This window comes from Manacus vitellinus, unplaced genomic scaffold (genome assembly GCF_001715985.3).
Source record: "Manacus vitellinus isolate BGI_N305 unplaced genomic scaffold, ASM171598v3 scaffold_2_pilon, whole genome shotgun sequence".
NCBI classification, from domain to species: Eukaryota; Metazoa; Chordata; class Aves; order Passeriformes; family Pipridae; genus Manacus; species Manacus vitellinus.
The window spans coordinates 28,647,933-28,672,183 of record NW_021940208.1 but is presented as its reverse complement, the minus strand read 5'-3'; the positions used below and the strand labels follow the sequence as shown (position 1 = coordinate 28,672,183).

At 39.7% G+C, this 24,251-nt stretch overlaps 1 protein-coding gene across 1 annotated transcript in view; it reads left to right on the top strand.

Annotated features, from left to right (window-relative positions):
• Nucleotides 1-16,588, top strand: part of EPSTI1 (epithelial stromal interaction 1) — an 84,935-nt gene extending 68,347 nt beyond the window's left edge. Inside the window, exon 11 of the mRNA XM_008934614.2 lies at nt 14,665-16,588. The gene's annotated coding sequence lies outside the window, so the exon portion shown is untranslated. The remainder of the gene's footprint in view (nt 1-14,664) is intronic.
• Nucleotides 16,589-24,251: the final 7,663 nt, after the last annotated feature.

Sequence of the window (24,251 nt, the reverse complement as noted above, 5' to 3'; positions counted from 1 at the left end):
TTCTTCTTTTTACTCTATGCTATAGATTTTTCACTGTTATTTCCCGTCTATCTTGCAATAATTGTGTGAAAATTAATTGGTAAATGTTTACAAAATACTCCAGACATAAAACTGCCAGATAAGAACTATTTTAATTAGAATTAATAGTAATATTAGAACTAGATTGAGAGCCTTTCCATGACAGTAATACTCACTTTTAAAGGGAGACCTTAAACTGACCTGAATATTTAGCAAGTTACAGCTACATAGTGTAGATAATTAAAAATAAATTACTATCAGGGTTCTAAAAGTAATTGAAAATCATGTTAATAAATTTAGATGGGAGAGAAAAAAGAACCCAGTGCAAAAAACAAACCAGCTCATCTAACCATCTCAGAGGTTTCTGAATAACTCAAAGGATTGAAGCCTACAGGATGTAGAACACACCTATAAATCTCTGTACACCACTGGCAATTACTACTGCTTACCTAAAGACCTGACTTCTTAAGAAATGGAGCAGAATCAATGTGGCCAGGTGTGTCTAGCAGGAAGCAAGATGTAACTATCCCTTGAAGCAAAATAGAGAGCAGAATATGATGATAACAGTTTGCAGGTAGATAAGGTCATGCTCTGTTTGGATTAAGTGCTGTTGGAAGCTGAAAAGGGCCTTTACTGTCTAATTTATCACAGAATCAAAAGCACTCAAGAGGTTGATTGCAACAACTCCTCCACATGATACACACAGTCTATGGCTCTCCAGCTCAAGATGGGCCTTCCATCTGGAAACTGCAGTTTTTACCACTTGTGCTTAAAATAGACATAGCTGACAAAGTATATAGAGACAAACGGATGGCATGGCCAGGCCCAGAGGGCTGTTACCAGTAATGTGAAGTCCTGCTGGAGGGCAGTCACCAGTAGTGTATACAGGGGCAAGTACTGCTTGACAGCTTCATTAATGACCAAGGTGATGGCAGAGAGTACACCCTCAGCAACTTTACAGATGATACAAAACTGGAAGAAGTGGTTGATACACCAGAGGTTCATGCTTCCATCCAATGCTGGAGAAATAGACTGACAGGAACCTCATGGAATTCAAGGGGAAATGCCAAGGGAGGAACGATCCGGGCATCAGTACACACTGGTGACCGACTGGAAAAAAACTCTGCAAAGAAGTAGTTGTAGGTCTTGGTGGACAGTAAGCTGCCTATGAGCCAGTAATGTGCCCTCACAACTAAGAAGGCCAACAGCCTCCTTGTGTGAGCAAAAGTGTTGCCAGCAGGTCAACGGAGGTGACCCCGGCCCACTGCTCAGCCCTGCTGAGGCCACACCTGGAGTAGTGTCCAGTTCTGGGCTCCTCAGTAGAAGAGAGACATGGACATGCTGGGGAGAGTCCAATGAAGGGCCACAAAGATGGTGAAGAAATTGGAGAACTTTGAGACGAGGAGAGGCTGAGACAGCTGGGACCATTCATCCTCTGGAGAAGAGAAGGCTGAGGAGAATCTTATCCATGTAGATAAATGCCTCATGGGGGGAGTAAAGAAAATGGATCCAGGCTTTTGTTTTGAGCAATGGGACAGAGGCTGTTGCAGTGCAGCTCCTTTAGTAAGGTCTACTCTATGTATGCTGTTAGGTGGAGGAGCAGAACAAGAGCGCTTTCTCTGAAGAGCTCAGATTCAGTCCACTATTTGCAAGTAAGAGGACAACAAATTTTCAGGATGAGCATGATGTAGCATTTTGCAATTCAGAAGCCTACTGGTGTTACTGACTGCCCTTAGGGAAATCGCTCAAACTCAGCAGGAACCGTATCATTCAGGTTCAGGAAGAAGGAACACAGAACAATAAGAATTAAGCCCTATGCACTGCCTTTGGTTATTCAGTGGCTTTGTTTGGTCAAACTTCCCTGTTCACAAGGTAGAATAGAAAGTAGGAAGAGTTGAGCAATAACTTCATTAACAGCATAGGTGCTGTTTGCCTTAAAGAAGCAGGCAGTCACTATGCTGTCACTGGGTTATGATCCTGAAAAAAGTGTCCAGATTTTGTTAGAAGAGCAGCTTGAAGAAAGAAAGAATCCTATAATAAAAGGAAAAGAGGTTGGGTATCATATTTAAGAGAAGGTTGGGGTTAAGACAAAGATTGAAAAGAAAACGTAATTTAGAGCCCCTCTAAAAAAACAACTGCTTAAAAAAAAATTAGTTAACATGATAGGGAAGAAAATCTGTTACTTTGGACTAGGTGCTAAGGGAGAAAAAGAAGATCAAAGCATCACTTTCTGATGAGACAGAACTGCCTGTACCACTGTAGATGTACATCAGCCACTACAGGGATGAGAAAGAGACAGTCTCCCAAGGAGTAAAAGGAGCTGTTGCAGATAGCAGTACTCAAGAGATCTGATACTCACAAACAAGGACTTTGTGCCAGCCCCACACTTGTGCACATGTGCTGCCACCAGTACTGCTAAAGATTTCTTTCATCTCTGATTTTTACCCATGTAAATGGCTTCAGCTGTGCATGAGTTAATATCAGTAATAATGGTATGATTGCATTTTATCTGCATATACTTTGTTACCCAGATCTTTTTTAATTCCTTCTAGGTTACTCACACCCTAAGCTTGGCAGCCAAGAGCTGCTGCACTAAACATGAGTGAAATGAGAGTCTTGACTGTTCATGGTTTAATCAATAATAGATTTAGGAGATGAAGTCGCCTGTGCTCTTCATTTTTGAATCTCAAGCCCCATCTGCTGCTTGCTCTCTGATTTGGTCTCTCTCCTGTGAATGCCTCTCTGATGATCTTGTTTACTGCAAGTAAAATACTTGCCACTCAAGAGTTCAGTCAAGTACGTACTTTTGCGGTCTTACCAATTATAGAAAACATTGGTATTGTCAAAATACACTCTCTTCTGCACTGTAAATGCTGCCTGATACCACATGAATGTTTATTTTTGAGTGTTTTTCACCGAAAAATCTATAGAAAGACTGCAAAATCAGACAGAGGAAATCTGGATGAGGAGATCCTTCTTCCACCTAGTATTTAACTTTCTGCTGATGAGTAAGATATAAGCTACTCTGTACTTCTAGAAAGTATATTTGCATAACAGGGTTACTCATACAGTCCACTGCACATAAGGTCTACAGAACTGGGCCAGAAACGAGGGCAGAGGCCCAAGTACATTTTGTTCATTCTCTTTTGCTACTTCAGTGCCACAGCTGCACACATAGAGCAGGCATGAATATGTGAGGCAACTCCCATGGCTTTTCTTAGGAACAGTTGGCGGCAGATTATTAATATAGATGCTCCAGTGCTGACAATTAGGAATAGGGAAGGACACACATAGGTTGCGTTAAGCACCACATCAGCAGAGCATGTGATTGTTGCTTCTCTCCATAGTGGGCTCTAGAGTGGACTATAACTGGCCCAGCTGCACAAATTGATCTCTGCTGACTGCTGCATCAGGACTGCTCTAAGTGTAAATAAGCCTCAAACCTTCTGCATGGAAAGTATTTCCACACACACAACAATAATGTATAAACTGTACAAGTACGAGCACTCTTTTCTTGGGAGCCAATTTCTGGTGTCCACTGAGCTGTGGTTTCTGCTCAAGTGATCCAGGCAGATCCTGACAACAACATAAACTACTATGGAAAAGGCAGGAGGATTTGAGGAGTTTGGCCCCAAGAATTTTACCACAATCTTCCAATAATATTTCGGAGTGTTATTATCTCTGGGAACATTGGAAAGAATCTGCAAAATCTGTTGTCTTGCAAGCTCTTTCTCCCCCAAAACCAGAGCAGTAAACAAAAAACATTTCCTACTAGATTTGAATTAAGAAAATAGCTTTGATTCAGCCATAATGGAATTGGGTACAAATCCCTCAAGGTGAATGAAATCTCACTCTTTTACACCAAGATTAAGTGCTTCTCAGAAAAACCAACCCATTTTTACAAGGCTACTCACACTTAAATACTGAAAATCTCCATGGGAAGTGCAGGTGGGTCACCTGCAGTCTACAGACAGCACACACTCTCACTTCATGTCATGCCAGCTGTGGGCACATCATTTGGTTTCTAATGGCATTCATGTGAGATAACAGGCTCATAACAGATTGATTTGTGACTCATCAACAACGATAGAAAAGCACAGTATTTCAAACATCAGAAAAAGACCCAAACAAAGTTCCATGTGTAGCTACAGAGGATGTTTGCATAGAGTAACTACAGAGTGACAGTTTAAAAGCAATTATACTGATTCAGCTTCTAATACAGGGGACAATCTATTACCTCAAAAGCTGCTCATTGCAGTTGTGTTTGTCCTAGAGAAGGTTTGGTTTGGTTTTCTTTAACAATATTGGTCCTGTCAAGGGAAAACAAAATCTGCGTGTGGACTTGAAAATTTAACTTGGTGTCCTAACTGAAATTGTTGCACTCACTAGAAGACCTTCTTGTTGCAGTTGTGAAGAGAAGCTTTTGTAGCTGTCTGCAGGTTTCCTTCCTTGAATAGCGTGTATTGCTACTTAGTCATCTCTCTAATTGCAGTGTGTTAGCATGAATATTGGATGGTGATTTGGAGATGTTTAGCACCTCAGGAAAAATAATTGCAGCATGACTTCAGGTTTAACCCATCACCTTACTCTCATGCATGGCAGCTACTTTAGTCCATATTTTTAATAGGACTAAAACCTTATTTCCTCCCTCTCAGTCACTGGAGACTGTTGTACAAATGAGATTTGGACATTCTTTTCCTAAGCCCAGTAGATTACTGGTCCACCTTTTTAATGTACATGTTCTCCTTTAAAAGTATTTTAGATTCCACCAAACTTGTTACCCAGGGAAAGTGTAAGGAAGCATTGCTCCTGTTAACAAGTTTAGTTGCCCATGACAAGACAAACAATGGCTTAACATTCCATTCTACTGCATCTGAATTTTTTGGTGTCTCCATGAAGCTGGTGTAAGAGAAGAGTTCAGGTCAGGCTTTGCATTCCTCATCACCTTTTTTTGACTTGCAAAATGATGGATACAGCAGCTGCTGTGTGTGTACAGAATTACACATTATCACATTTCTTTTGGTTTAGCTGTTTTGTCGTATTTTCATACAAGGTGTATTTTCAAAAAATCAACAGAAGAGCAATACAGCACAGTAACAGTAAAGGCACAAGAACAGGCAAGCACAGAGCATAAAAAACATAAGCAGTCATTTGTCATTTGCTGGTGCATGCCACTTGCTGCACAAAAGGTGAAGTAGAAGCATTTGAACTAAATTTGAGTATAGTATAAACTTCTAATATAATTTTTTGTGAGAGGTCTGCCTTTCACATTTCTGAAAACATTTCTTTTATGTTTTCAGATCCATTGTTAAATTGTGCAAACACAATTTTTTTTATTATGCATATAACAAAAAATAAAATATATTATTAGAATGAGACATATTTAGTCATTTGTATCATTTATTTACTAAGGAGAAACATGCTTTGGACAGCCAATATTTGAATTCTTGGCAAGATCCATAAATATTTGCAGATAAAAACAAATGGATTTTTTTTAAGGGATAAAATTCTATCAAATTATTTTTTTCATACTAGAACAATTGAAATATTTCAAAATTTGGAAGCATAGTATGCTATACATAATATAAGTAGCATTCTTCTAATGGTATTTCAAGACTAACTTCAGCTACGTTATGTTTTTTTAAAGCATGAGAAAAACACACAAAAATAAAACAAAACATCTAATTTGGATGGAATTAAAAGGATTTCTGTCAGTTTAAATGCATTTTCTTCATTATATTTTTGTTTCAGCTGTAGATTAAATCATATTCAGTCCACAGCATTATTGGAATGGCCTGGGAGATAGAGACAGAATGCTTTATTGCTAAAGACAAGTGTGTTGTGGTTTGAGCACAAAGTGAAACACTGGGAAGAGAGCTGTCTTAGCACAGATATGCCACTGGGAACAAGAACATTGTGTCACTCTTGAAAGCACCTCTTCCCTGCTAGAAAGCAACACATGCATGCTCTGTATTTCACCCATCTGGAGAAAACTATCTGTGACTGCAATAAGCCAAGTTGGTGAGAAGAGGAAGCACACAGAGAAGTCTAATAACAATCCCTGTGCTGGCACACAGGAGAGAGACAGATTACATATGTGATGGGTCCCAGGACCACCAAGACACCTAGCAGTAATTTCGCACAAAACGAGAAGGGTCCCCAGATCCCTGAGATCTATCTCTGCTCCCTAGAAGGTAATGTGGAGGCTGAAGAAGGTGGTAGCAGTGACAAAATGGAAAAATCTTATATTTGTTGCTGGAATTTTATCCTGCCATCCACTCGGTGGGTTACAGATCTGGCAGTAGCAGAAGCCTGGACCAGAATATTGTCCTCCTTCAGACTGCAAGTCCTTATTGCAGCATTTCCAGGAAAGTACTAGGATACCCTAATGACTGTTCTACAGATTTATATCATTTTGTGGAGGGCTACCTGAGCAAGGGCTGCAATGTCCACTGCTGCTGTTATGGTACATGGAGAAGAAATTAAGGAAATTTTCTAAGACTTCATTCTCAGATTTGGCCTTGGTACAAGGATCCAAAGGATTCACACTGCAGAAAGATGCAGAGTCTTGGGTGTTTTTTCATTGTACTTACAGTGCTGGGCACTTTATTTGCACAGTATCCTTTTAGTGTTTTCAAGGAAACAGTTAACCCACAGAGATTACTGAAAGGATGCACAGCACAGTAGGAGGGTACCACTGGGTGGATATGTGATTTCCAGACTAATCAGTTCACCTTTCTCTATGGTTAACTTCCTTCTTATTTGTTGACATTTTGGCTATTCCAGGTAATACACAGACTTCACAGTTCACTGAAAATGATTGATATATCATTTAAAGTATTCCTTTGCTAGACAAGAACTACATACAGTTTCTCTGCTGTCAGCCCTTAAATCTCCAAGACTACAGTGGTGGTCCCCTTCCATCTAGATGATGGTATACATATTTGTTTGAATGTTCTTCCCTAAATGGTGAGGATCATGCACTACCCCACTGTAGTCACTGGAGAATTTAGTACTGCTTATCTAACATTACAACCAGCAAGGCCCAGCCCTGAGTTAACACCCATATTCCAGTTCTGTATAACCAACCACAGTGTACTTTTTTTCTCTTCTTTATTTTTTACTTGCTTTCTTATTTTTAAAACAGGTGTGGACTTCACTGACCTTAAAAAGCTTTTCAAGTAAATTGGGAAATAAAGCCACACATTTGCTAAAGAAAATGCAGACAGCCATTTATGAGTACTGCTTCCAATTATCTTCTCCATTTGCTACTGATCATTTCTCAGAGAGCCAGTTCTGGACATCTGTTATTTCTCTCTCCCTCTTTCAACTTCATGCCTGACCTAACATGACATCCATTTGTCCAAAAGGTGGCACTGCATCTTTGAGCATTTCATGGACTGAAATTGCTCTGGTGCAGAAGAGGTCTTCCGTATAAATAAATAGAACTGCTTTGCAGATCTGCTAAATATTTTCCACTAGCTTTCCAACCATGGACCCTTTCTAAAGTGTGTCCTTAAATTTTTTAATAATTTAAAGCTTTGCTAAAAACAAAAGCTTGACCTTGAGTTTTCTGACATCTAATTTTAATATGTGACTAAAAGCAAGCTCTCCAGCCAAGCACATCAGGGTAAGAGATAGCTCCTCTTTTGGAAGCTCTTTAGGGAGAGTTGTGCTTCTGAGCTTCAAGAAAATCCCAACGTCTGCCACCAGGACAGAGAAATTCTTGCCCTTTCTGATTGCTTGTTCTCTGTCTCCCAAATTTTCTGTCATGCACAAAATATATTTAGTATAAAAAGTAAAAACTCTTACTTAAGACACCTATTTCTCCTCAAGCCAGCAGGCACAAGCCACAGTCAGATTTTCAGGCCCTGGATAGTCTTAGGAATATGCAGTTTGGTCTAAGAAATACAAAACTGTCTTTTCCACGGTACTCCTCACAAAGCAATTGGACTCAAAGCATCATGGCATGTCCCAGATCACCTCCTCTGCTGGGCTGCAGTCTCTTTCTCACAGTTGTCTGGCACCACACAGATGGCAGAACTACCACTAGCCCATCTCCCTGATTTTTGTGAGCTTTCCCAGAAAGGCTTTTTTAACCCTTCTTTTGCTGCTTGCTTCTTGTGTTTCTGGGTCTTGATGAGCACTGGCTTAAGGCACCTGTTGTCTGACTCCCAAAGCTGCTGCAGAGGTGCCAGACTTTAACTGTTATCTCCTGTTAGGTCCATCTCTCTATTCCCCTTTCATCTTCCTTGTCTTTTGGAATCCAACTAACTTGTCTCTTTTCTATCTTCTGGTGAGTTCAACTTCCTTTTTCCTGATTTCCCCCCTCCCCCCCCCTTTTTATTTCAAGTCCTCCCTTCCTTGGGAGACCAGACTTCAATTTTCATGTTGACAGTCAGCTTGGCTCTAGTCTTTCACTCCCTGAATTCCTGGATTGCTGTCAGCTTTCAATTTTTCTGTTCATTGCTCGAGTTGTTCACTCCAGTTGCCACTCAGCCTTCAGTCACTTTTTGCTTTTCTTGCTTATAATCTATTCTTTCCTGTGTTTTACAAGCCCTCTAATGAATTTCATTCTTTTAGTATGTCCTTTAACTTGCCTTTTCCTCTCCCAAAAAGCATTCTACACTGATGTCCCTGCCTCCTTTACTGTGATGTTTTCCATTGCTTTGTGTCTGACTGTAGTTAGTGGGCATCCTTCAAATTTTTTTCTTCACTTTTCTGGCTTTCCTGCTATAGCTGTGTTGCCCTGATGTACACTTAGGGCTGAGCAGAGTAAGAAAGCCCATGCAGGGCCTGAATTGCAGGTAGCTGTGCTCTGCAACTGGGAAGGAGATCAAACTCCTGAAAAGCTTGAAGAAGCTCTGCTTTGGTGTCTGAGGTTGATCAATGTCACAGAGCCTTAATCAGAATTCACCGTCAAACTCTTACCTAGCTTTTAAAACTGCACACCATGATACAATGCTTGTGTGTAAGATGTGTTTCAGCAGCACTTATGAGCTATAGGACAGATGTGGTAGCTATGCATAGCTTTGTGAATGTTTATAATGATCTTATGGTCCTGACAAAGTGGCCAAATGAATAATGTAAAGTGCCATGATGAGAACTGTCCAACTACTTACACAGATATGGGAGCTATGCATGGACTAATTAGTGGGCATTCCCAATCAAAACTTAATTCTTAGGAATCTGTTGTAGCCAGAAAGTCTTTTTTTCTAGATTTTTTCTCATTAATCCAATCATCTCCATGTTTCATTCTCTTTTCCTCCAGTGAGAGGTAACAGTATTACATAAAAATATCTTTTGCAGTAAAATGCTTCTTTAACAATTTGGTTATGATACAAAACCAGATTCCCACCAGAAAAGGTTTTTATCTCCAAGCATATGGCAGCCAGTTTCCTTCCTAATTAATACCATATCCAAAATTCCAACCCATATCCATATCCAACCCCAAAATTCCATTTCAGTTCCCAAATGAAAATTTATGAGGCAGTCAGCCACAAATAAGCATGGTTTACCATGGATAGTTCAATCAGCACAGCTTGCAGTATAACATGTTGCTGAAGTACAACCAGCTTTTATGTTTTCATGTCCCTTGGACATTCTCTGGTTCTATTCTGTTATTTTGATAGCTTCAAGTTACATGCACAGAGGTTTTTTTTCAAGATGAAGTTTGATCAAAGAGTCAGCTGTGTACATGTCAAAACAAAACAGGATAGGTAAAGTAATTTCTGAGGAGCGAAAACAGACCCTGAGTGGCGGCATGGTTGAATGGGAGTCAACAGATGCTGGAGGAAAGCAAGGTGCATGGACCACATAAGCTCTTCCTTGATGCACTGAACAATTTGCTGCATCATTCACATGGCATGGTATGGCAGGCTGCAAACAGCTCTGCAAAAGAGGACTTAAAATAGCTTTTCCCAAGCTTAATTGTGTCCCTGCTCAGCTGTGGTCTGTACTTGTCTCATACCAGTGCTACCAGTCAGTGTAATCAATGCTAATTGTGGTGCTAGTATTTGTAACACATTCAGCTAACCTTGAGAATGAAACTATGACTGGTCCTTGTTGGCCTTCTCATCAGAACCTTCTTGGGAACTGACACGACATCTTGGGAATGAAGTGACAATTAATATGTTTAAATACACTGGCTACCATCTTCCAAAGTATACACAAAACTTAAGTGCCTACAGTGTAGTCTCCTTCCTAAGCAGAGCCTATGTGAAATTCTATACTGCCTTCCAGAAAAGCAAATGTGTTTACCAAAAGAACTCAGACCACCAAAATCTTTGTGCTTTGGATAGGAGGACACTTTACATTGATCATCAGACCTGCATTCATACAAAAGAAAAAGCTTCCGTCTTAGAATAGCCCTGTGTTTGTTCAGCTTGCCTGTGTACAGAAAATCATGGGAGAAATCCCGGAGGTTATATTTTCCAGTTCAGAGGATATTTAGAAAAGAAATAACTTTATTTTGAAGTTGCAAAACACTGAGAAGAAAGCAGAAAGCCAGATATTGGCAAAAGCCCTTTAGAGCAGCTGTAACAGCTATGGATATATTTTCTTCTGCTGGGGCTTATCCATGAAGCACAGTTGCTGGTTGGTAAAAAAGAGAATCTTTTAATGTAGATGAAAATTCTCTGGCTCTAGTGTTTCTAAATCTGTTTGCCTAGGTCTAGTAAAGTTTATTTTAAAGGTCAGGTTTTTTCTTTAGGAATTTCTCTGTAAATAACATATTATGCATATCTCAGTGGAGGTATTCTCAAAGCTGCTGTAAAAGCTATTGCAATGCTCCAGAAATCGGAGTCCCAGCCAGGGGAAGTACACAAGAGAAAAATTGCCTTAACATTAACTCTAGTTGTAGCCAAAGAGATTAATGAAATAGTCAGAGATTATTGTAATAACCAAATAGATTAATAAGAGCAGCAACTGAGGGAATTAGTGTGATGGGGCTAGTAGACCCCACATTACCCACACACCTCCTTCATCTAGCCCCAAGTGATAACTCCCTTGAAAAAGGCCAGTCAGTTAATGTCTGGACATTTGTTGCAACTACTACTGCAACTACTGCTGCTTCTACTTCAATTAGTACTGCTACTGTTGCTACACCACAAATAAATGTGGTGCTTGTAATGGACATGACCTAAAAAACTCTGGATTTATGCTCTACGCACAGCAGAATGGCAGGTTTGTCCTCCTCAGTGGCCTTAATCCTGACTCAGAGGAAAGACGGTACCAATACCTTCCAGCTCTTTACACACCTTCAGCCTCTCCACAGAACAGGGAACTAACGCCAATGGTGATCTTTCTTTCTCATCATTAATATTATTAATGTCATGTATCAGAGAGCACTGCCCAGGGACACCAGCCAAGCTAGGGTAATAATGTGCTGAACAAGTATGTAGTACCAGATACATTATCACCCTGAAGGAAATAAACCCCCAGAAATACGAATTAACTGTCTTTTGTGTAGGGTTGGGAAATGAGACTGAATACCTTGCTCTAAAGCAAGCCTTGAGTCACAATCTCCCCAGATTCTTCCCTAAAATATACCTGAAAGTGGAATTTGGCTAACCATTTACAACAGGTGGCCACTCTACATGGAACAAAACCATCATCAACTTCAGGAAGAGGTGGATCCAACCCATGAATGGTGAAAGAGTAACCTCATTTCATTACATTTTCCATTTATTCTCATTCAAATGGAAAACAAGTTTCTTAAAGTTTGCAAGGCTGCTCATGCCATCTGCCATTCATGTAACAGTGGCTGGTCCTGTAGTGTTTCTGCTCATGGACTATTCATCTTTTAGTTATTAAGTTTCCTACTAAGCACAATTTACTAAATACTATGGACTCTGTTTACGTGTGTTAAGCTCTAGTCAAAAAAAAAAAATCAATATAATAGGTATATCAACCACTACATAAAAGTATGCTGCTTCTATATGCTACCTTTCAGTCAATTATATTTGCAGTTCTCCAGTTTTCTAGAAATCAGCAGTCTTTCTATCCCTGCTCTTCCATTTTTACTCATTCTGGCTTAGACAAGCAAGACTTTGCTTGATGTAAAACCACTGCGTCTGTTTTCCAGATACTCAAGGGACATGCTCTATTTTCGTAAAATGGAGGAATTTCCAGCTCCTTGTACATTGTGAGTAGATGAGTCATGCCACAGATACAGGTTCTTAATATATTTTCCCTGTGGAACAAATAAACTGTGTATATCGATACGGTTTCTAGAGCTAACCTCCTCTAGGGACAAATCTTGCCTTCAGCAGAGGTTAATTTCAGTCCAGCTTCAACATATGAAGTTTATCACAGAGAGATAAACTGCAGAGTCCTGGAGACCAGGAGATGCAGTTTCCCCACCTCTAGTAGTTCATTGTATTCAGGCTCCACTAACACCTACACCTCTACAATTTATTTCACTGTGTATAAAACTTGGCTGTATGCTCTCCTTGCCTATGGAGCTTTTTGGCTGCTAAAAAAAGAAAAATATGTTGTAGCTTGGAAAAGCCAAATTCCTCATGTTGTTGTAGCCAGCCTGTTTAGACTGTCTAAAAAGATAGAGGTTGTTCTGGAATGGCCTCATATTCTTTTTAACATTGACTATTTGTTTCAGTAATTGCTTTGTTTATAGATTTTGCCAGTGTTATACTTGTTCAGATTTGGGGCTTTTTTGCGGGTTGAAAAAGAGTGTAGGTTTCCCTTTTGTAATAATTGCTTTAAATGTATTAGTCTTCTTAGTTAGTAAAACAGAGTATGAAAAAAATTTTAACAGTTTCTGCCTAAACAAAACAATATGATGCCAGCTCTAAGCAGCAACATCAGGAATGACAAGTTATTTAATATTCAGGCTTGACCTGAATATTAGTCCTCCGTATACACAAGTCAATGTGAATTCCACGCATGGAGGCTTTAAAGGACCGGGTTCAGAGTTTGTAGAGCACTAAAAAGCCAGTGCTCATTTTTTAAATGCCACTGCACACCTAGTCATCAACACAATAATACAGCACTGCTTAGGCCATTGTGTTTCTCTTGATTCAGTGCTAAATGTCACATTGTTCCTGAAGAGCAACTACCCTGTGATGTGTGAGAAGTCTGGCCTTCTATGGATTTGCTCAAGCCTCACCCTGTTGCAGCTGACTTCAGAAAAGGCATCTGTTTAGTGTCATTTGTACCATATCAGAGAGGATATGCAGATATGCAGACCAACATCGAGCCATATTTCCTCCTTGGAGTTTGCATATACACTAGGTTTATTAAATATGTTTAATGAATTAAATATTTATTGTTTATAGATTTTATATTATTATGTAATATAATTAATGATTAATTATTTGTTTAATTTATTAAAATAAAGAAATAAATATTTTATTAAGCATACAGATTATGCAATTAGCGTCTATTTAGTACTAGCTGAATCCACAGAATATCGTGTTCTATGTAAGGATTGCAGTCAGTGTCAGGTGTTTGTTTTAGTTGTCCTATGGATATGCCACTGCAACTGGTAATTCCAGTCGCCTCTACTTTTTTTTAATCTCTGATGTCCTTATGTTCTTCTATTGAAGGCACTAGACAGAAGCACAGCATATACAGGCTTCGGGTTCAGCAGACAAGCACAACATATACAAGTTCCAGTCTTCACTGCAATCTTCTCAGCACTTCTTCAAATGCCCAAATAAATATGCAACACATTTTCCAAGTCACATAAAATTCTATTTCTGCATGTGATCTGTATTGCCATGGTTTCTCCCAGCAAAGCATAACCACATTTACTTAAAACCATGGTCTGAAGTGAATGAAAACACCTCTTCCATCCAATAGTTCAGTGGCAAGAGTGGGACCTCCACAGGAGTCAGGTATGCAGGGTAGGTTCCTAGGGACGTTTCACCTTAGCAGCTTCAGACTGTATCCTAGGAAAACATCCTAAGCTTCTCTCTGACACAAACCATTCTGCTCCCCACTGCTTGAAACAAGGACCATTGGGAAAAAATAATGTAGTTCCACTGAGTCAGGAGGAAAAAAGAGGAGTCATGGAAAAACTGGATTGGGAGGGACCTTCAGAAGCTGCCTAGTCCATCCACCTAGCCTAAGGAGGGATCATTTATACCGCTTGCTTGTCTAATTGCTACTGATCCTCCTTGATAGAGACTGCCATATCTCCATAGGCAATCTGTGCTGGTGCTTCCCCAAGCATAGGCTTGGGAGACTTTTCCTGTTATTCTTGTTTGTGCTATCCATCATGGGAAGAAGAACAGATTATTCTTTTCTCTCTAAAAGTGTTTGTCATCTTTTGTCATGTACCAAATCAGTTTTTAAGCTAAACAACCCCAAGTCCTTTATTCTTTCCCAAGTGATTTTAAAATCACTTTCTTCTAGACTGACTCCAGCTTGTCTTTCTCATAGCCATAACTGAACAGAGTTTCATCTGAGCTCTTACAAAACGTGGGACAAAACAGTATGACTTGCGAGCTGTTACTCTGTCTGTAAAACGTGATCTGATGTCTGCCATTTTGCCAACGGAAAATATTTGTTTCAATTTATGATGTCCAATGGTATATACATGTACATCAGTATTTCAGTTGTTACAAGAGTACTTTTGAAGTGGTTGACTTCATCCCCATATAACATGTTTATTTTGTATTACAGAGAAATCTTGAGGTGCATGACCTGCTTTTCTTTGGGACAAAACTAAACCAAACGATGTTCCTCAAGAGTCTACTTATTGAACATTTTCTGCTGATGGAGAGTCCACAAGACCAGACTAGAGCCAGACTCAAGTAAACCATCTAAAAGTGAACCCACAAGAGTTGGGTCCTCAGCCCTGACTCCTTCAGTCTACAAGCTTGCTACCATTGCACAGCCATGCTTGGGTACCCCCACAGGGTACAGAAGTACCTCACAACCTTCAGAACCTGTCTTGAAGAAGAGTGCTTTACTGGTTGAACTGTTGTTATACTGTATACCACATGTGTACCCTGATTCATGGCTAGGCTTCACGAATGAAGATTTGGGAAGGCTCTGTGTACCCTGATTACTTTTGTACCATATGCACCATTGATTACTCTTGCCTTAGTGTGATATCTTGCATTTATGCACTTTGAATGAATGCTATTTGACACTTCATTTTTCAAGTTCTCCTTAAATTCTAGCTCTGTCCTCCAATGCATTTGCTGTCCTTCTTGTCTTCAAGTCATCTGCAAATCTAATATTTGATATTTTCTTTTCCATCATCCAGGTGATTAATTAAAATGTCAAGTAGAGTAAGATCCAAGACAGATCCCTCTAGCATGCCACTCAGTAAAGTAAATCATTCCAACTGAACAGTGAACCAGAGAAAATATTCTTAGCGTATAATTATCTGGTCAATTTTATCCCACACTACAGAAGATCCACCAAGGCTATATATGTGGAAATCTTTTAATGAGAATGTTATATAAGACAGTGTTCAGATCAAAATATGTGAAATTAACTGCTTCAGCTCTAGCTGTAAAATCTCGTTATGGACAGAAATTAAATTAGTTTAATGCAATATGTTTGTGATGAATTCCAGTGGACTATTATTTATCTTCTTGCTATCCTTCAGGGACTTATATATAGTGTAGTCAATTATTTGTTCTAGATTTTTTTTCTAGAAATTGATATTGACTAATCTTTTCCCTATTTAAGAATAATGACTATGATTGTCTTTTTTCCTGTCTTCTGGTACCTTATTTGACTTTTATGATTCTGAAAGGATTCATTTTGTACTACCAAATAAAACAGACCGAGGAACACAGTCTGCCCCTGAGGCCAAGTGGCACAGCACAATTCATCTACACATGGCAAAACTTTCCCCTCACTCATCAGAAAGGAGTGTGGATATTCAAGCTGTCCCTCACCCAGTTTATTCCCTATCAGTGTCCAGAAACTGTCTGGGAAACTAGTAGAACAAAAAGACAAAAATACGTCAGAGAATTTTTAGCAATAATCAGTTGGGGTGGTCTTAGGACAGCATGTTAGCCTATAACCTGTCTCTGTTCTATTTATGACAGAGGTCATAAATATAGGTATAGCCAGAAAGTAACTACTATACTATTTGAGATGGCCTAAATCAGTTTACTGTGGTGGTGATGATGATGACAATGCTGCTCAGCTCAGTGTTTATGATGCAAGATCTTTTTATCCCCCTAAGAACTGCAATAACAACATGGGGAATGGGAGACGTTTTTTCAAAACTGCAGTGATATAAATGCCAATTTAGTTTAGGAATCTAACTCTCTCTTTGCTCTACACCCACCCCATAACGAATGCTTCCTTTCTTTTCATTATATCTACTTTCTTTCCTTGAGTTGCTTACTTGCTCTCATTTTCAAATGACCTTGTTATTGTAATTCTGTAATATTATCTGCTACCCATTTCAACCCAGGCCTTCTTTTTAGTTATCATATTGTTACATTGTGCAAGAATCATAATTCGGTTCTGTCTGAAAGACAGAACCCCCAGCTGCTACATAATGCATGTACAGATTCAATGCATTTCTAATGCTGAGATTTTTTCTTCTTTTCCATTGTTCATATAATCAGAAATATTCTATGGAAAAACTAAAAATAAATCTTCACCCAGTGGAATATGGTTCGTCGTGTCTCTTGATGTGGGCATTATCTCAGATTTAGCTCAGCTCATTTTGTAGGGGAGATAGAGTGAGACTCAGCTCTAATTTAATATCTCTGAGATTGATCTGAGCTGTTTGCAGTTTCAGTCACACGTAATAAGGTGAAGGTACACTGTCTGATTGTCTGGCTGAGCATTTATGCTGTGCTTGTCATAGTAACATATCTGAGCTGCTTTGAAAAAAACCCTTCTGAAAAGCCAGCAAAAATAATGACCTTCCAGTATTATTAACCTAGGCTCATTCCTTTGTGCTTGACACCATTAGTTTTCATTCCTTTAATGTTGTGCTTCTCCATTCTGCAATCCTGAAAATGGCAGAAGTTCTTTTCCAAGGTTGAATGGGAAACTGTGTCAGATGTCCTCTGACAAGTCATGCCTCCTCATGGAGGCTGGAGCATGGAGGGGTTCTAAGGCTCATGTGGCTGCACTATGGGTTTTGAGACTGAAACAGAAAACACCATGTGAGACACTGCTAATACAAGGAGGAGGGAGAGATGGATGGTACCTATAACTGCAACACTAAATCTCTCACTTTTGAGTATTTAGAAAAGATAATTCAAAATTAATAAATTCTGAAATATCTAGGCTATGCAATTCAGCCTAATGCTGTGGTCCCTGAATTAGCTCCAGAAGAAGTATAATTACATTGCCCTGTCATTCTGCCCAAGCTCCTTATTCTTCTTCAGAGGCAGATCTAATTACTCTGGGCACAGCACCAGTCTTATGCAGTCACAGCTCTACCGGGACTGAGCTGGGACATGTGCTGACATTGTGCTGGACTAGACACTCAGACCAAAGTCTGCTCAGTGATGGCTTCAAATTGCTCTCCCAATCCCCTGTAGTACATTTCAGGTGTGTCAAAGTAGACCCCAAACCCAGACAAACTGTGTGGTAAGGTTCTGGAAGCAATAACCAGGGGGTATGTGGTTTCCCCTTGCTGCAGAGCAAGAAACATCAGATGTCAAATTAAGCCTGTTGGCCACATACAGTCTTAGAGCCACAGAATGGTGTGGGTTGGAAGGAACTTTCGAAGGTAATCAAGTCCACCCTTCTGCAATGAGCAGGGACATCCTCAACTAGACTAGGTTGCTCAGACCCTCATCCAACCTGAGCCTGAGACAGTTTCAGAGGAAAGAACAAGGCCCTAAGAGAATACAAAAGAATTGCCTGCAGTACTAACAGAAATATCCGAAGTTAGCTTTTACTTAAATACTGCTCTTTTATATTGCAAAAGCAATGAGATAAACACTGTAGGTTCAGCAAACAGAAAGCCAGCTTCATTTTTAAGGTTTTTGTCCTCCAGAATAATCCTCTATATTAAGAGAAGGACTGTTGTGGTTTTTCTTTTTTTCTGCTGAGTTGTTTTGAAATTCAAGCTTGTTGGCTCTGTTTCTTGTCATTTTAACATAATCAATACATAAAAAACTGTTTAGATTCCCAGATTTACATTATGGAACTTTTATTTTTAATGAAGAAGGCCACTGGGCCTATCAGTACAGTTTGTAATTATAATCTGGTGTGACACTGGTGCTGCCTCATTTAAGTGAGGTACTGCAGACTACTTTCAGTATTGTCAGACACAGCAGGACTTACAAAGACCAACCTAGTGAAAACAGAAGACATTTTTAGGGACTTCAAGAAGCCAGTGGACCAGGCTGACAAATGACACAGAATAGCCTGAGTGATTGTGACTTTTTCCTTCTATCAGTGATATAAGAAGCTGGACTATGGCAGCCATAGGGGCAGCCTGAGTTGCTCACCCTACTTTTGTTGTCCCACACAGTGTGAGACAGAAGAAATATTAATTTAACTTTGCAGTATACCATCATTGTACCAATACCACTCTTTTGGAAAGCTGTCTATTCAGCCAGCAGGGGAAACTGGATCCCCTGCTGTTGCTTATATGCTCAGTGGTACCAGTAATAGCTATACTGGTGCCTGCCTTTCAGCAGCATGATTTGGATCCATTACACCTTTATTTCACCAGAAGTCTCAAAGAAATCAAGAGGATCAAGGGTGAAGAAAGCATTCTGGCATGAAAGGCCAAGAATCTAATTTATCCTGAACAAATTCAAAATTCTACATTAAATATCTCATGCCTCCTTTAGATTCCATTCAGGTACATTATTTAAAGTGTAAAAAGTAAAAATCCGGAGATAGCCTCATGACATCTCCAGGATAACGACTGTTTGTTCATTTCTGTTAGCACAACATTTGGCACAACAGGCCCCTGACTCCAAGGTCCTGGGAAACCTGGGAGTGCAGAAGATTGACAGCAGTTTAGAGATGGAGTGTCTGAAGCTGGGAGACAGCCACTAAAGCCATTCCATAGTTCTTCATTCTCCCTCAATTTTGGTAAATCATGCTGAGCTCAGTAGAAAGTCGTCTTGTGGAATCTTGACTCATTTGAGTGACTATGGTGCTCTCCATCAAGCCATGACACATTTATGGGCTCAACGGACTTCACTGCAGCAGGGGTGCTGTGTTTTCTATTCTATAAAATAAACTGTGCAATTTACGTTTTCTCTTCTCCTTTCCAAATTTTGTAATCTAGAAGAACAATAAGCACATATATTGCTTTTATGAGGGAAAGTTCTGAGAACCTGGCAACTTGCCTCGTCTCCTCATTTCTTTGTGTTGGGGAACAGGCAGGATAGGTTGCTGCAGCACAAGAGTGAGTAGAGTTCTGTCTCTCTGAAACCAGTCACCGAGGAGTGCAGGACAGAGCCAGCATGTTGAGGTCTTTGGGAGAGACAGGAGATAATAAATCACCTTATTACTTCTTGTTTCTCATTACAGCCAGTATCAGGAGAAATGTGTCTAATCTTACTGTGTGGCACTGCTTTGGCATGGGTGAGGGAAGGGTAAACAAGGTTTAGAGCCCATTCTGTCAGCTTTACTCTTAATATCTCCTACCTGAACAGATTCTGACACTCTCATGACACTAGGGTGAGAATGTGGATTCTAGATGGATTTCAAAGGGGCAAAGAATAGAAATTGTGTCACACAGTTTGGGGGTTGGTCCTTTTATGTATGACACCCTGGGACTGCCTAATGAGGCACAAAATTGTTTTACATATCTGCTAGAGCTCTGCCTCTCACAGTCTTGCCTCTAACACCAGCTCATCTATTCTCCCCCTTGACACCCTCTGTGATTGGATTTTAGTAAAGTGGATGATTTTTTTTTAATTTATTTATGCATGCCTCTCCTTCCTCAGCTGTTCCAGACAAGCCCTCCTGCCTCTCACACACTTTCTAGTGATCCTTTCTTTAAATGTGGTCCCTGCACTCAGTGTAAAGGGACAAGAGCAGAATGAGGGACCTTTCCACAGTGCTTGATCTACCCATGATATCCATACAATGAGGAGACCTGGAAGAATCCAAATGCTCATGAGCAGAGTGGGAAGAACCTCCTAGTGAAGGACTCCTGTTTACCTGTTTGTTTTCAGTATGTAACTGAATTAGGATTTTCCTTCTCACACAGGTGAGCTATCCTTTGAGTAGTCACACTGGAACTTTGTGCATCAACATTTCCAATCTGTTATAAGTTCTCTGTCTGCCTCTTACTTGAGGAGTGGTGGATCTGTCTGGGCAGATCCAGGGCAGCACTGGGACTAGGTCTACCTGGCTGTCTCCAAAGGAGAGCCTGTGCAATTCTACTTTCAGCTCTGAAAGCATCAGCCCCCGCATCCTCACTGCCTTGTATCTTCTCCTCAAAAGCGGGTAGAAGTGGAAATGTTCTGAGAAACTCATGTGACTTTTGTGTAAATTCAGAGTTAAAACTACAGGATAATTTTCCTCTTCTCCAAAGCTAGGAAACAGACCACTTCCAGGTTGGATGAGGATTCATCAGATGGAAAGTGTTGGTGGAACTGTCACATTTCCCTCCAGATATACCCACAATGGACTGGTGAAGGCTTATCTGCACTGATGTCCAGCATAAAGACCTGAACAGGCTTCAGCTGAAGTAATCAAAGTACCGGTAATATCTTAGCTGCGACACCACAGAGTTCCTTAGAGCCAACTCTTTTCCTTATCCCTCCTCTTTTAATAACTCTGGTAAGTAAAAAAGGAAGGAAAACATTTCCAGCTTCACTCACTCAAGGAACAGATGTTTCCATTGATGAGCTTAACAAAATTGCAGCAACCAAAACCTCTGAGTCATCTGGTTCACCTCTTTAACTCAGAATTTGTTTCAAGAATGCATTCATTAGTTCTTTTGCAGTAAAGCAAACATGGCCTCCTATAAAAGGGACCAGGTAGAATAAAGTATCGGTCTATTAGTACAAAAAGTAGAAGTCTACAAGGCAAGGTCATGCTTTCCTGTAATGCTTGAGAGACGTTCTATTGGAACTATTTTGATTGTATGAGGATCTCTCAATATTTATAGAGGTGTTAAAAATACTGAAAGCTATGTCATAAGATAATGATTTAGAATGCAAACTTTGACCTTCTCAGGTAGATCTGTTTTTTTCCTCCTCCTTTTCTTACAGGGAATATTATATCAGCCTGTGGGCTGTATTACATAACTGATTCCATTGTATATTATCAGGGAACAAGGTCAAACACTGTATCTTTGATCATCCAAATGACTCATCTGATGATTTGTCTCAGCCAGCTCTCTCCAAGACAAGGCTGCTCTAGAGAGTCTTATGCAAGGCACTGTGGACATTGTCCATCCTACTTAGCTTGAGATTCAGAGGCTGGGTACCTGACCCTTTTCTATTTTATCAGCATAGATATGGATCATATTCAGACCATTGACATCTGAGCCAGACTGAGATGGTGGCTGTTAAGACATCCTTCATTGTCAGGAGAACAATAAATGATTCAGAAGGGTAGCAGACAAGGCTGCCAGACCTGTTGCAATCAGCAGAGGTAAGAACTCAGTGGATGTGAAGAAGGATGTTGCAATTTAGTCATAATGTCCATAGTTAGTATCTGTCATAGGCAGTCCGAATGTGGAGCTTACTCCATTGACTACAGAAGCAGCCAGAGTCCAACAACTGGTTAAAAGTCAGACTCAGTTACTCTTTAAGTTTAAGACCTGCATGGCTTTTAGAACCCATATCCTGCATGTCTGTCCTCAAAACATGGCCAGCACCAGGCCCTAACCATGATGGCTTTGCAGTCTCAAGTCAAGAGAGATGATGTGCAGGCATGTGATTTACCAGACTTGGTAGGACACCCACTGGTGTTAACACCTGCTGTAGAACAGGTTGTGCATGTGGCACAAGGTCTACATCCAGCCTTTCTTGTAACACTCAGTGTTGAAACCATTAGATCATCCTGGAGCACATATCACTGTTTCTGGTTTTAAAGTGATATCCAGATCAAGTTTCCAAATCTCTGATGTAGCCATTTGATCTGAATATTTCAAAATTACTCCCTCTTTTTTTGTTGTTAAATTCACAAAACTGCAGGTAAAGTTTGTGCTATATTAATGTGTTATACAGCAGCAAGTTGAGCAATAATTGTTTTAATGTATGTAGCTTTTGTCCCTCTTTTTTATTCTACCACATTTTCTTAGTTTTTTATATTAGCCCTTTTACAATCAGACCCTCTGCTAGCTCTGGTAACTTCAAGGAGGCCAAGTTTGTAGGTTCTGTAACTTAAATCACCCATTTTCTCATCTTCTGTGTGCTGACTAAAGAGTTTACTTCACATTTACTCAAATTGTTATGAGTTTTTAAAATGCTCTTTACAGAAAAAAGAGTTTTTCAGAATAAAATGAAATTATTTCCTGCTGCTTCTGCTGGATTGAAACAGTTGTTTTGTTGAAACATATTGTTCTGTACTAGTTTTCATAAGAATATGATGGATCTAGTTTACTGGTGTAATAGCAGTGTCAGAGAAGTGTAAACCATGATGACAGAGTAGGGAGTAAGGTCTCATGGATCCAATAGACTTGCCTTTGCCGTCAGCTTTTGGAGAAGATTTTAACCATGAGCTATTCACCAAATTATTCTGGAAAATAGCATCGTGGATTTGTGTGAGGTGTTTGTGCAGTCCTGTCCATGCTATGGAGAGCTGAGGGCTTTTTTTCACGCACTTGTACACTGGCTCGGGTGCCATATTTTAGTTTCTTCACGTAGCAGTATCTTCCCTAATGATCAGTTTACACTTCATCCTTATGACTTCGGGGCTACACTGAGACTTTACACTAGAGATGAAGACACTAGGGAAAGAATCAAACGGATGTTCCTAAGCACCTTGGGAACACCTCTTTTACTCAGTTAGGAAGATCTTCACCATCAAACCTCATCAGAGGCAAGACATTTCCTAGTTTGTGGTTGGTATATCAGAAGGGACAGAGACATGTTCCCACTCTGCAGCACGACGTCCTACAGAGTTTTGCTGAAAGAAGCTTTCCAGGACCACACTACCACAGGTAAGTACAAACATTAGCATACTGTGAACACTTCACTGAAATCTATAGCATGATGCCACTTAATTACTACATTAATTGGTCCTGTATACTGAATAGTTATAGTTATGACTTCCTGGACTCTACCAAACAACATGTTGTAAAGAAGTAGCAAAATTAAATTGCAAAAACATGCTTGACAAAATTTCAACCTGAGATTATAGTTATTTTTCTAGTTTATATTCACTTTTATACATGCCCATTGTAGTCAGAAAAAAGGAATGTTTGTTGAAATAATTCTTTTCTGTGCAATGCATTGTATTTTAAACAACAGGGGGAAAAGATAAAGTTATTTTTTATTATTATCCTCTTATCAGTCTCTAGCTAATAGCTAAGACTGTACTTTCCTAAAGAGTAGACCTCTGATGATATTTGAATGGAGACTGGGGTTGGGTTGCTGCCTAGTACAGAATGGACTTCTGCTTCACAGAATACTTCTTATTCCCACAAATTCCCTATCCCTAGGCATATGCTTCTTCCTCTCCGTAATCATCTCTGAGGAACCAAGAATTACATGTGAAGTATATCTGATATTAATATTTCATGAGGGTGCATGGTGCTGGAAAAATACTTTTGTATTTTCAAAGCAACCTTGGAGACTGTGTGTAGTGAGTCACAGAATGCTGCTCATTGAAATGAATTTTACTGCGGAACAATTTCAAATAGTATTTTGACACCTCAATCTATTTACAGAATAGGAAAGGGATTAAAGTACAAAATATAATCTGGTCATATCCAGATATCTCCTCTCCCACACACCTGGTTCCTACTGTAGCTCTACATAAATAAAATATGTTTGTACAAAATACCTTTTGTCTTCCTTGTGTGAAACTTGGTATAAACATATCCTGGGTTATATTATATAAACTTTCATACTGTATCACTGAGGACAGAATCTGAGTATTGTTATTCAGTTGCCATGGCTGCCAAGAGATGTCTAAATTGCAATGATAAAGGGATTTTATTTACATCCACCCACACGGTATGTTGTTTGGTATTCTGGCCCAATACATATTGGCAGAAGACGAACTTACTAAGCTGGGATTTTGTGGGTGTACTCGGCAGCGCTCTGCATAAACATTTGGTCCTGAATTAGAAGTGACATGAGACCTTCTAGGACATAAATCAATCCCTTTTTCTCTCCATGAGAGTTACC